The sequence below is a fragment of the Camponotus floridanus genome, unplaced genomic scaffold (genome assembly GCF_003227725.1).
Source record: "Camponotus floridanus strain SB8 unplaced genomic scaffold, Cflo_v7.5 scaffold28, whole genome shotgun sequence".
In the NCBI taxonomy this organism is placed as follows: domain Eukaryota; kingdom Metazoa; phylum Arthropoda; class Insecta; order Hymenoptera; family Formicidae; genus Camponotus; species Camponotus floridanus.
Window position 1 is genome coordinate 2,499,262 of NW_020229414.1, and position 13,399 is coordinate 2,512,660.

At 29.8% G+C, this 13,399-nt stretch overlaps 2 protein-coding genes across 2 annotated transcripts in view; one reads left to right on the forward strand and one right to left on the reverse strand.

Moving 5' to 3' along the window:
• Positions 1-13,399, forward strand: part of LOC105250881 (apoptosis-resistant E3 ubiquitin protein ligase 1) — a 111,240-nt gene that overhangs the window by 32,864 nt on the left and 64,977 nt on the right. The gene's annotated exons all lie outside the window — the stretch shown is intronic.
• LOC105250882 (agrin) overlaps positions 1-13,399 on the reverse strand; it is a 45,719-nt gene that overhangs the window by 31,540 nt on the left and 780 nt on the right. The window lies entirely within an intron of this gene.

Here is a 13,399-nt window from a genome sequence, read left to right on the forward strand (position 1 = left end):
ATCCTATGTAGACGACTTTAAAGTGTAAATTATTCGCGAAGTTATTTTAAATTGCTGCGATTTGAATTGCATGCGGCGAATGCTATCTCGTGATGCATAAAGTATTTGGAACACGGCGCAACGATACTCGGGGAGAAAAAAGACGCAAAGATACCTGAGCGCTATTAGATGAAATAATTCACTAACGCAATACGTTGCTGAGTGCTGGAACCCTTTTGATCCATCAAGGCAAATATACATGCATTTGCAAGCGAGAAAGATGCAAATATTCCGGTATGGAAGCTCTTATGCAAAAGTTATTGCGACCTCGTATATATTTCGAATATTGTGCTTAAAACTATTTCTTCGTACATGTTAAAAATGCGGGTGTTTCAAGACATAAATATTCTCGACTAATGCAGAATGAAACGTACATAGAATAAGATCTCACTGGATAATTTAACGATCGACGATTTTATAGCTCTAGCACTTTGCATGTCTCGTTCAAAGTCAAATGAATCGTAAAAAATTAAACGTTATACGCACGTTATTATCATTTAAATGGCGTTTTTGCTAGTACTTCTTATAGGTTCCTATAAAATCTTTTATACGCGTAAAATTGTTTGTGGTTTCTTCCTTTCGAAGATCATTTTTGACACGTATGATTACATTAATTTCGTTGTTAAAAATATAATTTGTAATTTATGTGATACCCACACACAATGGATGCAAAATTTAATTATTGTATTTTTAATTAAAAGTTTAATTACAATAAATTATTATTCTTAAATTATTATATTAATAATATAAATATTGTAAAGTTAAAAATATAATTTATGTAATACCCACACACAATGGATGCAAAAAATCAATAAAAGTTTTAAAAATATAATGAATTATTATATTTATTAATAATAGAATAATATAACTATCGAGAATAAAATATATCTTCGTTGATAATTAAATTCGTTGAAAAGTTAAAAATATAATTTATGTGATACCCACACACAATGGATACAAAAATTTAATGAAAGTTTTAAAAATATAATAAATTATTATCTTTATTAATAATAGAATAATATAACTATCGAGAATAAAATATATCTTCGTTGATAATTAAATTCGTTGAAAAGTTAAAAATATAATTTATGTGATACCCACACACAATGGATACAAAAATTTAATGAAAGTTTTAAAAATATAATAAATTATTATCTTTATTAATAATAGAATAATATAACTATCAAGAATAAAATATATCTTCGTCGATAATTAAATTCGTTGAAAAGTTAAAAATATAATTTATGTGATACCCACACACAATGGATACAAAAATTTAATGAAAGTTTTAAAAATACAATAAATTGTTATCTTTATTATTAATAGAATAATATAACTATCAAGAATAAAATATATCTTCGTCGATAATTAAATTCGTTGAAAAGTTAAAAATATAATTTATGTGATACACACAATGGATACAAAAATTTAATGAAAGTTTTAAAAATACAATAAATTATTATCTTTATTATTAATAGAATAATATAATTATCAAGAATAAAATATATCTTCGTCGATAATTAAATTCGTTGAAAAGTTAAAAATATAATTTATATAATACCCACACACAATGGATGCAAAAATTTAATAAAAGCAGTTTTAAAAATACAATAAATTATTATCCTTAGATTAATAATATAAAAATATAAATTATTAAGAATAAAATATATACCTTCGTCAATAATGAAATTATTTATATCAGCCTGATATATTCAAGATTATGATATATTCGAACACAGTGTATAAACACAAGAATGAGCAGCTATCTAAATAACACGCCATGCAATTTATTAACACAGTACACTTATATTCAAAGATCGTGTTAAAACGATTTTATTTTATATCTTGCGAACTATCGGTTGCAATTTATATCGAATGCCTTACTCACGATTCGATTGCACGCAAATAAATCCGTACGAGATTCTGGAGTGCAAAATTACTACACGTCTCAAGTATGCTTGTTATTACGGTATTCATCGTGCAATAATATTTAAAGATCGAATATAGCTGTATCTCGAAATCGATGCTTGTAGATCGCGCGTATTTTTCACGCGAACGATCCTTTCTTGTTTGGCATTCACAGAACACATTCACTGGGTCTCCGGGTCAGCAAAGTAAGCCAAGCATCAACGGATGACCACAATAACGGTGTTTAAAGACTGACCCGTCTGAGATGACCGAAACAGCCAATCGTCTGGCTTGCTGTCTACCGTCTTGATGCCTAATGATTACATGTCTACTGAAAGTTAATGATCTGATCGTTCAGTTAAGATTAATTAAGAGAAGAAACGCGTGTAATAAATTTTTAATCTTATACGCTCGTCTCATATAATATTCATAATGGAAAGTCAAATTCCATTATGTCTCGATAAAAAACAAAGCATCATTCGATTAATGATAGCTATTCGATCAACATAAACGACATTCATATCTTATTTGTTCTTAAGAGATGAACCGAAGAGAAAACTTTCTGAGAAATAGCAATCAATAAATTAATAAATTTATCGGGAACAAAATATGAATTTCGTTTTTTATTTTGCTATTCTTTTTTGTCTTTTCGATTAATTTGTCTCAATCTCAGCAATAAATATTGCATCTTGCAATATTTGTAGAATTACTGGCGATTCAATTGATCTTGAATTCGCGAAATTGATCTTGAAATATGAAATATATAACGCGAATATTAATATAATACACTTGCATTTGCATCTCAAATTTGATTATATTCGAAAATTGATTTGATGACGACTTTGATAATATTACATTCTCGAAACGAGAACGATTTTTATAAATGCTCGGTTTACGCGCGATTTGCTACTTATATCTTAAATATGCCAACATAAGAATTCTCGTATCGTGTATTCTCGCATGGAATAGCTTCTTTCAGCTTTATTAAGCAATATTCCTATTACTCTCTTAAATGCGTTAATTATTATAGCGAAGTTAGCGCCCAATATTAAAAATAATTGTCTTTTTTTTCATGATTCCGTTGCATATTGTTTGCACAATATACTTTTTTTATTTTTGTACATTTTTAATAAAAAAGTTATTCACATAACTTCACATTAATCCCCCAATTTTTTCAAAAATGGTTTTCAATTAGCATAATCTCTCCTTTAGTAAAAAAGTTATTCAAAAAAAACTTTAACTTCACATTAGCCACCAATTTGTACAAAAATAATTTTCATAAACAGAATTCATAGATTCATAGATTTTCGTACAGTTTGAATTTTTGTTTGAACATTTCTCGAAAAAGAGTTATTTAAAAAAAATTTTACGCATCTAATTATTATGAATGTTTCACACTAACAGTGTCATAAATAAAAAAATAACAATGTATTTAGAGTAATAATTTTTTAATTAAAAGTAGGACATTTGTGTGCCGATCACAAAAGGTAAAATGTGACTTGCCGTTATTAATTCTTCAAAAAAGTTCTTGCTACAATGCTCAACACGGTCTATTAAACTCTGTGAAAGGATTCGCTGTCATTTGTAGATTGTGTGACTCTATTATAGAAAAGATCATCGATAAATTACTGATCAGATATGATTTACAAGAGTTAATTTAATCTCTGAACGAGGAGCCAAGTCTAATTGATCGTTGTGAAATAATACGTTCTAAATTGCCACCGATAAATTAATCGAGAATAATGGTGATGCAATTAGTTAACGTTATTAGAGGGACTTGTAGATAAAATTTGCGAAAACCGAAGAGAGTTTTCGATGCATATTTTCACGAAGCAGCCTATATCATTGAATATTCTGGTGGGAAAGTAGTCGTATACGGGACAAAATAAAAATTGACAATGAACGAGAAACGTGACTGCAATGAATCCGCCGTTTGATGAATAATTTACATTTTCTAGCCGCTTCGCGTGCGCAAATAAAGCTGACACGACAAACCGTTTCGATAGCATCTCTAGTACGTGCTCCCGACTTGGATAAGCAAACGCTCACCACTTAGCATAACACACATTTACGAATCTTTACGGGCATTCATCTCGACAGTCCGCTCAGCTCTTGCTTGCTGTTGAATTACGACTTTTAGCCATTACGCGCGACATGTATCGCTCAAGCTTACCCAAACTTCAAAGCATGTGTATATACATTTGCCGAATCACAAATTATAAATAATTTCACCTGTAGCAATCGAAATTGCACCTCTGCAAATCATTACCAAGTCGAACTATTCATTGCTTGCACCGTACCATTTTTAAAGCTGCGAGAAACTCGGGCTTTAAAAATAATTTCTAAATATTTTCGAGCTGCGATAAAAAGTTGATTAATCTCGAATAAATAAATTAGAAAGGGATTCAAATATAATGCGAGAAAAAGGTGCCAAAATTATTATTATATACACTGAGGAAAAAATTATCTTGAAATAAAAAATTTTACTTAACTCAAGAAAGCTATTTATTCGGTGGATACTAATCACGTATTTACTTGTATTCAAAACGTCTGTTTGCTTAAGTTAAGTTTTTATTTACATATTTTTAAAAAAATATAATTTTTAATTAAATATTTTTATTTTAATTTTACAAAATATTTATTAAAATGCATTTTTTATTCCCAAAAATTTAAAATTTTTTAATTTTAAAAAATAATATATTTAATTTAATAAATTGAAACGACTATACTTAATATAACATGCATATTTAATTAAAATTAAATGCTTTTGCTTAAATGAAATAAACAATTCCTTCCATAAAGTAAAAGTTTCAAGAAAACAAATTTATTTGATTTAAAAAAAATGTTTCCCTCAGTGTAGAAATATTTCAAGCTTTATATATTAAAAAGTGTAGAAATGGGATTGTAAGTAATTTTTAAGCTTTTCGAGTTTCTCTCTCTCTTTAACAAAAATAAAAATAATTAAAATATATGATGCATAAAATTATAAGTAAAATTATATTTTAAATTTTCTTGACTAATTTTTTCAATTAATTATAAATTGTCCAAGATAGGCTTTTCATACAAGTCAAGATATTTGTATCGATATAAATCTCTCTTTCTCTCTCCATCGTAATTTATCTATTATTAAAATCAACGAAGATCTATTACCGTGGCTCGAAAAAATTTGAACGGAAAGAATTTTCTCCATCGCGTTTAACAGCATCGTATACAAGGTCTAAGAATTTTATTTGTATTTGTTATAAATATCGTCGTGCTGTCGAGAAGACACTAACGAACCATTCATTCAGTACTATAGGCGACTAACTGCTCGGAACCGGAGTGTTAAGTATATGTCGTCGACCTTAATGATACAAATTACACTGATTTATTCAACGATTAATCAGATCTTCAATCACTTTAAGAACCACCTTATCGCAAATCATTTAATGAACCATTCCGAATACATAAATATAAAACAGCGTATGATGAATGTACAAGAAATACGAACGAGATATCACTTCTCCTCATTTTCATAATATTTTTAATATCGACAAAATTATGTCAAATGAATTTATAATCGACCACTACATTCTTACATTGATAGAACTGATCGTGAGAAATTAATCAAAACTGTACAGTACTCGATTCTATGCATTAATATTGAATTAATAATGATTGGCAAGTTGCTTGGGTCAATATAAATTTCAGCGTTTCCGCTTACGATTAGAAGCGTGAAAATCATTTATTCGATTGCTGACACAGGCAATTAACGATTTACGGGACCCTCGCACTAATTGGCACACGTCCATCGTATTCTCACTCCCGGATTTTCCGTACGATCATGATTCGTAATTATCGCACCTAAGCACAACGTGTAATGATTTCATTATCGAGTTTCTTTTACAAATGAAACCGTCACGGTTTCGATCTCTCGTGCAAAACGCGAAGATACGTGTATACAATCACCTTACGCTGATATCATGCGATTTGTGAGCTTGACGTCTGTAAAATACCACCTTTAAGTAGACAGATGGGCATCTTGACTGCTCAAATCATCTTTAATGATGAAGTCATTATATTGTTTGGATTGAGATATCGTTGATTAAGAAAATTATATGTACTTGAACACACGTGTATATATTATTAAAATTTAACTCTTTGCAAATTTTTTAAATACAAGGATTAAATAATTGCGTTTTAGATGCGATAAAAAATAAAGATTAATCTAATCATCTAATTACGCATGTTCCTTCTTAATACATTACGGGAATATAATTGAATCACGTTTCTTCGCCTCAAATAAATTTTCACGTAAATTTTTTACACAATGCAATAAATCGAGGAATCAATAAATTAAAGATGGTTTTAGATTATCTTTTTTCAGATATCTTAGACACACGAAAAATCTGATGAAATCTTTTAAGCCTTTTTCATATAATTTGTTTAATGATTCACATGATTTAATCAATTAATTTCATCATTTAATGATATCAATAATATTTGTACTGTTTTTTAATTTTGATCTTTATGTTATACTTAAGATGAAAATTAAGAAACGGTACAAATATCATTGATATCATTAAATGATGAAATTAATTGATTTAAATCATGTGAATCATCAAAATTAAGATTGGTTTGAACGCGATTAGTAATTTTTTTCTGAAATTGGATCGATTTATAATGCGGAAATTGAAGAGACGATTCTCACGCTAAGACAATGGGCTCCTCGGGACGATGAAAATAGTTTGCAATTTTCAATGTGTGTGGCCCTGTCTCTCCCTTCCTTCCCCCCCTTCCTCTCTCACTCGTTTCTGCTTCCCTTGTGCCTTGCTACAAATTGCACCGACAAACGATCAAAGAACAAGGGAGCTGTTCTCATTGAAGAATTAAAATCCCATCAGACCTTCCCGAAAGAAATGGGCGCGCGTTTATGCGAATAATTGAGAAAAAATTGAAAGGATTAAGGAATAAACGCCGAGTCATTCTGACGTGTTTCGCGCAAGAATGCAATCCTAAAGATATTCAACTAACAATAAAACACAATGAGATGTTACACATGCGGAGGGAAACACGCACACATTCGCACATCGTCAAGAAGAGAGAAAGAATCGAACACACATATTGTTAGGGATTCTTTGTGGCAGAAGCTTGTCGAGTATTCAAAGGGGGTCACCCTCGGTAGTTGCTTCTTATCCTGAGAATTTCTCGCAAAAGTATATATTATCCGGAAGTAAAAATCCCACGGTTCGCAACAAAGCGAAGCCCTCGAGCCCTTTTTCACACCTCTCTTGTAACTTTCTCTTTAAACATCGGGGCCTATAAATCCAGCCTCATCCGTGTCGTGCGTTTCTGCGTCGTTTCGCTCGAGCGCGGACACGCGTGATTTATCGTTACTGATGACTTAATGAAACTCGCATCGTCAAGTGAGAATCGAGCGACGATTAGGAAGAAACGATCCTGTTTCATGAAAGGTGTAAAAGAGGAGAAACGTGTACGATCGTATACGATCCGACATTGATTATGTCATGTAAATTATCGGTTATTAAAGGCTTAGTAAAATCCAGGGTATATTGTTAATTGGGATATAAGATTCACCGACGTAAATGGCGATTGCGATAGAGATATATTCATCGCAATGACTTCGGTGATCGTCGTAATTTACACGAGCTCGCGATGTTATTGCATACACAGAAAAAAAATAAGTGTTAAATCAAAACTTATGTACTCAAATTAACGCGTTCATTATTTCATATATACGCAACAACTTTTAATCTTCTTTGAAGAATTTAATAATTTTAAATTCCAACAATATTATCGTCCTATTTTAATAGTGTAATTGTCACCTCAAGAATATATAATTATTTAATTCTACCTTAAAAAAATTATAATCTTTGATTTAAAAATATTATTTTCTATCCAACATTGTTTTTTTTTCCATTGAAGAAATTTAAATCATAAAAATATATTTTTCTCGATTAAACTATATAAAATGGTTTCATTCGAGTAAACAATTATTCAATATAATTTTTCTTTCTTCGCGATATATTTTTCTTTAATTAACGCGATATAATCTCATTTCAAGGTTTCCATGTTAAAACTAAATATATTTTCAAAACAAGAATGTCCTTTTCTTCCGTGAGTTTATACATAGAAAAAAATAAGTGTCAAATCAAAACTTATATACTTAAATTAACGCGTTCATTATATATTGTTTCGTATATACGCAACAATTTATAATCTTCTTAGAAGAATTTAATCATTTTAAATTCCAACAATATTATCGTCTTATTTTAATAGTGTAATTGTCACCTCGAGAATATATAATTATTTAATTTTACTTTAAGAAAATTATAATCTTTGATATAAAAATGTTATTTTCTATCCAACATTGTTTCTTTTTCATTCGAGAAAATTAAATCTTAAATCATAAGAATATATTTTTCTCGATTAAACTATATAAAATGGTTTCATTCAAGTAAACAATTATTCAAGCAATTATATTTTTCTTTAATTAACGCGATATAATCTCATTTCAAGATTTCCATGTTAAAACGAAATATATTTTCAAAACAAAAATGTCCTTTTTTTCTGTGAGCTTGTACACAGAAAAAAATAAGTGTCAAATCAAAACTTATATACTTAAATTAACGCGTTCATTATTTCGTATATACGCAACAATTTATAATCTTCTTTGAAGAATTTAATCATTTTAAATTCCAACAATATTATCGTCCTATTTTAATAGTGTAATTGTCACCTCAAGAATATATAATTATTTAATTTTACTTTAAGAAAATTATAATCTTTGATTTAAAAATGTTATTTTCGATCTAACATTGTTTCTTTTCTATTCGAGAAAATTAAATCTTAAATCATAGGAATATATTTTTCTCGGTTAAACTATATAAAATGGTTTCATTCGAGTAAACAATTATTCAAGCAATTATATTTTTCTTTAATTAACGCGATATAATCTCATTTCAAGATTTCCATGTTAAAACTAAATATATTTTCAAAACAAAAATGTCCTTTTTTTCTGTGAGCTTATACACAGAAAAAAATAAGTGTCAAATCAAAACTTATATACTTAAATTAACGCGTTCATTGTTTCGTATATGCGCAACAATTTATAATCTTCTGAGAAGAATTTAATAATTTTAAATTTCAACAATATTATCTTATTTTAATAGTGTAATTGTCACCTCAAGAATATATAATTATTTAATTTTATTTTAAGGAAATTATAATCTTTGATTTAAAAATGTTATTTTCTATCTAACATTGTTTCTTTTCTATTCAAGAAAATTAAATCTTAAATCATAGGAATATATTTTTCTCGGTTAAACTATATAAAATGGTTTCATTCGAGTAAACAATTATTCAAGCAATTATATTTTTCTTTAATTAACGCGATATAATCTCATTTCAAGATTTCCATGGTAAAACTAAATATGTTTTCAAAACAAGAATATCCTTTTTTTTCTGTGTATGACGTATGATTTCGCTGTCGTTGATCTTAAAACTCACTTATGGATCGAGGCCCACATGAGTCGCGGCGAACAATACTATCCTATAATCTAACAGAATATGAGAGATAACTGTAATTCGTAACTTTAATTACGACAGCTGTATATTTTGCGAACAATCCTGAGTCTTAATGAAGACGCAATTTTGTCTGGTGCATGAAATGCAAGTCTCATACTTTATCATTATAAGATGTGGAAGATTGAAAGTAATCATCTTGCGATGATGATAATTTTCGCTCGAGTAACAAGAGCGAAGATAAATTGTCTCATTTGACGACTTGTTTTATTTCGTAACATTTATTAAACATTTTAATATAAGTCTCATAAAGTATTTAACAGCGATCGACGGGATACTCGCATTTAATCGTGCAATTTGTAAGCCAATCGTCTCAGATTATTTAATTACTGTGTGTTAGTGTGAATTGTCACATTAATCAGGGTATGAATTGCGCTAACGAGGACTCGGCCCGATGGCGAAGGCAGATATCATCGAGGTTGCTTTCTGACTTATCGCATACCGAGCGTCATTATAAACGGTGGATCGAAAGTCGGTTACGATCGTGAGATGAAAGAACCCTGTCGTTCGGGATCTCGACGGAATTACTCGTTATTCCCGCGATTTCTCAGGCAGGCTCGTGCGAGTCCTTTTGCGCGCATCGCGCGTTCCGTGGATTTCCAGACACGTTCGTATGAGCAACGAGTTTTAACCGACCGATTAGCATACTTAATTAAACACGTCAGCCCCGTCGTTTTACGCGTTATACGTACCCGGTCGAGCACCCGATGCCGACCTATAGGGCTCCGCGTTCTCGCAGTAGCGTAACCATCGCAAGTCCGGAACTCTCGCTGCGACCGCGAGAGACCATAAGAGACCCGTCACGTATTTCCCGGTTGCGAAGCGCATGTGCATTCCTTCAAAGATAACGGCGGAGAAAAAAATCATAAGATGGAGAGAAGCCTCAGAGAGTTGGTTTATCTCTTACGGTTGTAAAACAAACCTCATTTAGCAATCGTACAGATGCGGCCGCTAGATGCTTCCGGAATTAAATTAAGCCCCGGATTATATCTAAAGCCATTGGTCGGGGGAATTTTTTTCTTATTCTTTGCATAATATTTCTTAAGTACATGTAAAAGAAATATGCGAAATAATTATTTGATCAAAGAGTTTCCATTTTATATATATATATATATATATATATATATATATATATAATTAAATTTTTATATATAATTATATTATATATATTTTATGTAATATATATTAAAATATATATAATTATAAAACATAATTATATAATATGTTTTATAACATATATATAATATATATGTTATATATATGTTATACACGTATAACACATGTTATAAATATACAATTTTTGTAATATTATATATTATATAAAATAATTTATATATTATATATTATTTTTTTTATACAAGCCACACAGAAAAAAGTAAGTGTCAAATCAAAACTTGTATACTTAAACTAACGCGTTCATTGTTTCGTATATATGCAACAATTTATAATCTTCTTAGAAAAATTTAATAATTTTAAATTTCAACAATATTATAGCCTTATTTTAATATTGTAATTGTCACCTCAAGAATATATAATTATTTGATTCTATTTTAAGAAAATTATAATCTTTGATTTAAAAATATTATTTTCTATCCAACATTATTTCTTTTTTATTCAAGAAAATTAAATCTTAAATCATAAAAAAATATTTTTTTCTGGATTGAACTATATAAAATGGCTTCATTCGAGTAAGCAATTATTCAAGCAATTATATTTTTCTTAAATTAATCCGATATAATCTCATTTCAATATTTCCATATTAAAACTAAATATATTTTCAAAACAAGAATGTCCTTTTTTCCGTGAGCTTATACACAGAAAAAAATAAGTGTCAAATCAAAACTTATATACTTAAACTAACGCGTTCATTGTTTCGTATATACGCAACAATTTATAATTTTCTTAGAAGAATTTAATAATTTTAAATTTCAACAATATTATAGTCTTATTTTGATATTGTAATTGTCACCTCAAGAATATATAATTATTAGATTCTACTTTAAGAAAATTATAATCTTCGATTTAAAAATATTATTTTCTATCCAACACTGTTTTTTTTTCCTCTCGCGAAAATTAAATCTTAAATCATAGGAATATATTTTTCTCGATTGAATTATATAAAATGTCTTCATTCGAGTAAGCAATTATTCAAGCAATTATATTTTTCTTAAATTAACCCGATATAATCTCATTTCAATATTTCCCTGTTAAAACTAAATATATTTTTAAAACAAGATTGTCCTTTTTTACTGTGCATACTTTCAAACTATTATCGAAATTTTTTCCGCTGACAGATTACATTTGTTTGACATTAAATTAATCGTTAATATCAGCGAATAAAAATTAATCGAAAAGTAAATCACCGACGCGATTACGCCACTGAACCACCAAAGCAAAAGGGCCATACAACGAACCGTAAATCGAGAGGAGTCAAGAGAGAAAGAGAGCGAGAGAGAGAGAGAAAGGAACAAGATCGGCTCCATGAGTCGACTTGTGCACGAGGATGCGAGCGTGCGAGAGATTAAAACGAAAAACTTCTCTCCGCGCTCGTCCCCCGCCCCCTTTTTTCCTCCCTGAAAGAGCGTCGCGCATTTAACCGAGGATGCCCGGGCTCCCTGCGGCGGGTTCAATGAGTGCCCCTCTACCGATGCCCTTCGCCGCGAGCGAAAGGGGAAGGTGCACACAGGTCGATGCGTGTGTGTGTGTGTGTGTACCATGTATGAATTTACGTACACTATACATGTATGAATTTCGGTGAACTTGGTTGCTCTCATTTACTTGTTGCTCCTCGTTCCGAGGAAGAGAACGGCTCCTTAATCACAGCCATACTCATGGACCGTAACTTCCGTGTGTCAGACTACGTAAATGGGAGATCTGATTTTCACACCTCGACACATTCCTGTCTTTAAATAGCTGCTTAAGCGCTACTGCAGCTTTATCTTAAATATGTTTTGCGCCCCCTCTTTCGGAAATTTCACCATTTTCTTCTTTTTTAATGTCCGATTATTGATAATTTTGAAAATATTATTTGATTAGTTATATATTTTTTAAATCTTGGAAATAATCGCGTAAAAAGTTCTCATCGAAATTATACATTAATAGATTGACATAAATTATATAAAAAAATTAAATTATTAAATTATAAGTATGCTTGAGATTTTAAAAGCTATTTAGATGCTCTTATAATTTATATCAAATCTGCTTGGAAATCTCTGAAAATTTCGAGTGTTAATATCGCTTTCAATTATTTTTCTTCTTTTTCACAGCTACGAGATTTATAATTTTATAAACAAATTTCGATTAAATTATAAAGTTTTATTAAACTAAGGGGAAGAATTTTCATGAGATTTCCTCGAAAATAGTGCAGTATATTTTCGCGATTTTATATTTTAATGTTGAAACTATTTCCTTATCGATGTTAATGTTCTGGACGGATTCTAACATAACTTGCGTCCATCGCTTAAGTTTTGTGGCAGGTCATTAACGAGGATTTTACTCCCAATCGTTCTCCACAGAATAACGAATGGATTCTGCTTGCGAATCTGGTTTGTTCGTTTGTTAATTATTCATGCGTGAAGCGAATGAATATCAAATTGTCATGGTAACAAGTACAAAAAACGATGATGGTGCAAATAGCTTTCTTGAGCATGAAAAAAGCAAAAATTTAGATGGACGTTTAGGGGAACGACCGTTATAAAGAAATTACAATTAATGAACATGCGCTTCTATCATCTTAATATTTGACGAGAGAAATAAAAAATATCGTGTATTTAAACAAAACATATGATGGAACATATTCATTAAAATTGCCTCCAAAATTGATTCGTCACAATTGTTTCATTCCTGCAAATTTTTTAATCCTATCACT